Genomic DNA, 5,185 nt, shown 5'->3' on the forward strand with positions numbered 1-5,185 from the left:
CCAGGTCAAGACTAGCATGCACAAAAAAAGGATCTATAGGGAAACTTTAATCAAAAAGAGTTATTTTTTTTAACTCAATATTCATAGAAAATATTTTTTTGAATTGTTGGCAGCTTTTCATTTTGATCTCTCAGTACTATAAAATTAAATACTAAATATTGTTCTGTAGTTGTCAGCACAGAGGGATAAGACTCCTATATAGATAGGGAATCAATGCTCAGTTTATTGCTCCTATGAGATGTTATCTGCTAGTTTAACTATTTCCCTGTCAAAGATGTATCTAATACGTTTATGCCGGTTGGCCATTTAGACATATATCTACATCCTTGCTACTGATGGCTGAATCTTAGGCTGTGTAATAAGTCTCATGTAACCTGAATCCTGTTTTAAAGTAAATCATTATAGTTTTAAAGGGTTTCTACCACAGCCTTCATCACGGCCGAATTCTCGCGCCTGCGCCGTGTGCGTCTGTATTCGGCACAGGCGCAGTGACTGTCAGACCGCTCACTGCGCCTGCGCATCTCCACTGCGCCTGCGCATCTCCACTGCTTGAGGCCGGGCGTCGTCTGTTCCTGGGAGCACTCTGACGTCATCAGCGCAGGCGCAGTGGAGATGCCGGTGCAGTGAGCGATCCAACAGTCACTGCGCCTGCGCCGAATACAGACGCACACGGCGCAGGCATGAGAATTCGGGTGCGATGGAGGCTGTCAATCTAGAGATGGGCGGGCTGGAGAGACGAGCTGGGCGGCAGACATAGTGAGTAGACGGAGCTTCTAGGTGCTGAAAAGACGCCCCCATAGCACCTAGAGGCTCATTTGCATAGCAATAAAGTTTGTTTTTTAGGGTAACCGCTGCAGAGAAAGGGATTACAATAGCATGGTTAGGTAGAGCAGACACTAGCAGATCGCTAGTGTCTGACAGCTAATTAGGTCAAAATGTGGTGGTAGAAATCCTCTAAAACAAGACCTGGATTATGGCACTAGCCTCTATAAATCACAAGTTGGAGCCCTTAAAAATCTCTCAGTGCCCTTAAAAAAGTCTCAGTGAATACTGCAAATACCTGCATAGCTTCATAGTGCTCTTATTCATGATTTATCATGGCTAGCACATTCTTGGTCTTGTTTTAAAGCTGAGATTGTCACCTTATGTTGAATCTCAAGCTGTTGCACACTCCAAGATATCCACAAACAACAATAAAGTTTACATTTTGTGCCCAAATTATGAATGCAACAGACCTTCCAGACCTCGCAATTTATCAGAACCAGAAGTATGGTGCTTTAACCCCTTGAGGACTTCCTCTGTACATGGCTGTTCTGTAAACATTATTTGCCAGACATTGTGGCTACCTGCCTCTTTAGGTGCTGTGGATAGGGTCCCCACCCGTAATATAGTAATACAAAAATCACAGCAAGAGGTTTTTTTTCTTTTCCGTGAATTAGTTTTATTGGAAAAAAGCGGCAACGTATATGCAAACGTTTTTGGCCTTATTGGGCCTTCATCAGGCACTAAAAGATTAATTTTGACAGCATTCAGTCTATATGCACATGATTAACAGTTTACATGTTGATATCAAATGCATTCATTGCAATAAAATTTGCCGTCTTATTTCTATATAAATAGAAAACAGTGCATATCAGTAAATGGATCATGACAGTTGTATCTGCTGAATAGGTAAAGGAAAATATCCACATAAATTTTTGGGGATTTCCTCAAAACATCTGAAGGCAGCTAAATCCTTAGAATGATTGTATTCTATGGTAACATGCTAACCAAAATATTCTTATATTGCATTAAATCTCTAAAGATAGAGACCAGAAGGAATAACACATATCTAAAGCTAATAAGCAGTCTTACCTATGCCGCCAAAGGTGAGAGGGTGAGTATGAATAGAGAGATGGAGCGCTCCGGCCGCCATGCAGTACATCTGTAACTGTGTCTCTGGTATCGCGGTGCCGCTTTTGATCTGTTCGCGGCACCGGAAGGACGGCCGTCTCTGAAACAGGAAGTGCGGCCGGCGTGCGTTCCAGGAAAGTGGAAACGAGCGGTGGAACGCAAGATGCGTTCCAACTGACAGGAAGTGCGCTCCAAAGACCGGAAATGACGCCGGTGAAGCGCACTGGATAGGAGCTGGTATAGAGAAAGACTAATAACTATAAGAAAAGTACGAGATTTTGAAAAAAGGATACCTCCTGCGGCATGGTCCTAGTGGATCTATCTAGGATACCTATGGGGATGGTGAAAAGTATAAAAATTAATGTTGGAAAAGAGATGACAGATAGATAAACTATGGCCATATGTAATACTGACAGTGTGATGATCGCATGGAAATACATATTTTGTATAGACATTAAATATTTTGCATAAACATTGATTAGTTATTAGTAGTAACCATCAGGTCATAGTTATCTCAACTGTAATTGATCTAGGCTGGAACCGTCATGGAAGTCACATAAACGCATAAAGCTCATATTCTCTGTTTAATCCTTTGGGAGACAGGGTTTGTAGAGTGTGGATCCAGAATGCCTCCCTGTATTTCAGCATCCTGGATCTGTCTCCTCCTCTTCTCGGGAGTAATACCTGTTCAATTATTTGGAATTTCAATTGTGAGATGTTATGGTGAGCCTGGTCAAAATGGTATGGGAGTGGTAGTAGCAGGTTCTGATGGCAAATTGTGGACTTATGCTGGCATATTCTGTCTCTGATTGTTTGTGTAGTTTCACCTATGTACATTAGTCCACAAGGACATTTGATGGAGTATACTACCTGGTCTGTCTCGCAGGTGAAATAGCCTTGAATTCTATACGGTTTGCCTGTATGTGGATGGGAGACAATAGAACCTTTTTGTACGTTGCTGCATTGTGCGCAATGTAAACACGGGAATGTACCAGTTTTTAGAGTTTGAAAAAATAATTGTCTTGGGTGTGATCTAGATGGGCCTACGTCTGCTCTGATAAGGAAATCCTTGATGTTTTAGGTCGACGATTGCACGGGAGAATGGGGTTTTTGAATTCCTCAATATCCGGAAAGGCCTTACGTAGGAGGGGCCAATGGGATTTAATTATGTTAATCACTTTCTGAGCATTGGGGTGGAATTTATGTACGAATGCGAGACGTTTCTCATTCGTGATTGTTCTGGTTTTCCCTTTTGTCGGGGTATGTAATGTTTGTGGAGGATAGCCTCTTTCTCTAAAGCGGTTCTTCATCTCTGTTTCCCGTTCCCTCCTGAGTCAGTGACTATGGCCTGAACACTTTTGAGCTGTGAATCCGGTAGTGCTTTTTTTGTTGTGGGAGGGTGAAAACTGGAAAAATGAAGTAAACTGTTTCTGTCCGTTGCTTTGCGAAAAAGGTCAGTGGATAATTTTCCTAATGAATCCTTGTGTACTCTTGTGTCTAAAAAACTGATGGATGTTAAGTTATAATGTATGGTAAAGCCTAATTCAGGATAAATATTATTGAGGAATTGATGGAATTGTGTAAGTGTGTCTATAGGTCCTAACCAGATGCAGAAGATATTGTCTATGTATATTTTCCATAGGCGGCTGTGTTGTTTGAAAAGTGAGTTTTGATAGATGATTGACTGCCATGTAGCTATTGCGTATGGGGGGGGGCCACGTTGGACCCCATTGCAGTTCCTTGTATCTGCATATAATACATATCCTGAAACAGGAAGAAGTTGTTGTGTAAAACAAGAGTTAATAGATCTATACTGAGTGAGATTATGTCCTTCTCTATACGGTTGTTTTGGAGTAATTTTTGTACTGCAGAAATGCCTTTGGAGTGTTGGATTGACGTATACAGGCTTGTTACGTCCCATGTCACGAGAAGAGTATCTGGAGAGAGTGTTTCTAAATTGTGTATGATTTGAAGGAAAGCTGTTGTGTCCAATAGAAAGGACTTGGTGTTTCTGATCAATGGTGTAAGTCGTTTTTCAAGGAATATGGCTAAAGGAGATAACACTGAATCTGTTGAGGCCACTATGGGTCGTCCTGGTGGGTTGGTCAGATCTTTATAAATTTTTGGAAGTACGTAGAATACCGGAGTAATGGGATGAGATTTTGTTAGAAAAGTGACTGTTTTGGTATCAATGATGTTATCGGTATGGTAGTGCTTCACAGTATCCTGTATTTTTTTGGTAATCTGGGAAATTGGATTACTATCCAGTATTTTGTATACTGTGGTGTCTTGGAGTTGGCGTTAAATTTCAGCAATGTACATTGTCCTATCCATTACTACCAATGCACCCCCTTTATCTGCAGGCTTGATTATTATTTGTTTTGACTTCTGTAAGGTACTGAGTGCTTGTCTTTCTACACAGCTGATGTTATTTTTATATTTGTACCTCCCTTTTTGGATGTCTTGTTTAAATGTCTCGACGTCTTTGTGTATTAATTCGATGAATGTTTCAATGGCAGAGTGTACCTTTGGTGGTGTGAAACTGCTCTTATTACGTAATCCTAATGGGGTGATAGAGATTTTTGTAGGAATCTCTTGTGAAGTTTGTTGTTTGATTTTTGAGAAATGCGCTTTTAGGCGCACATTTCTAAAAAAGCGTTCCAAGTCCAAGTCCAGCTGAAAAGTGTCCAGATGATATGAGGGGCAGAAGGATAATCCCTTCTGCAATAGTTCCAGTTCAGCTGGACTTAACAGTTCTGATGAAATGTTGATTACTAAAGAGTGTGTGCTCTTATCTACGGGTACTACCTGTGATCTGATGACTCTGGTGGTATTCGGATTCACTGTGGTTTCTCCGCCTCTGTTTCCTTGATTGGTGCCTCGGGGTCTCCGAAATCCGTGACTCGGTTGTCTTGCTTGCTCATTGCTAGAAGTCGACATCTGTGAATCTCTGGATGATGATCTGTCTCTCATGCGTTGCCTTCCGTCCGACCAATTGTAAACGTTGTTATTTTTATAGTCGTCACAGTCCCGTAGGAATTTCTTCCTTTTGATGGTTTCAATTTCCTTTCTGGCTGTCATTAGAGATGACGAAATTCTGTCTTGAAGCTTTTTGAATTCTTCCGGTGAAGTAATTGCTTGTAATTGGAGTTAAATGGAATGAATCTTTGTTTGTGTATCTGTTATAGCTGTCTGAAGGTATTTGAGAGTGAGTGTCATTAAATAAAATGAGCACTTATTTAGGATTTGTTCGAATCTCATGCAGTATTCCTTGTTCTCTCTGAAGAAGGTT

At 41.0% G+C, this 5,185-nt stretch overlaps 1 long non-coding RNA gene across 1 annotated transcript; it reads right to left on the reverse strand.

The window, feature by feature from the left end:
* Positions 1-1,460: 1,460 nt before the first annotated feature.
* Positions 1,461-4,852, reverse strand: LOC122930749. The gene is made up of 3 exons (XR_006388172.1): positions 4,702-4,852; positions 2,187-2,224; positions 1,461-1,660 (listed from the first exon to the last, which is right to left on the reverse strand). It is a non-coding gene; the product is annotated as an uncharacterized LOC122930749 (long non-coding RNA).
* Between the last annotated feature and the right edge of the window lie 333 nt (positions 4,853-5,185).

The sequence above is a fragment of the Bufo gargarizans genome, chromosome 3, assembly GCF_014858855.1.
Source record: "Bufo gargarizans isolate SCDJY-AF-19 chromosome 3, ASM1485885v1, whole genome shotgun sequence".
Taxonomy (NCBI): Eukaryota; Metazoa; Chordata; class Amphibia; order Anura; family Bufonidae; genus Bufo; species Bufo gargarizans.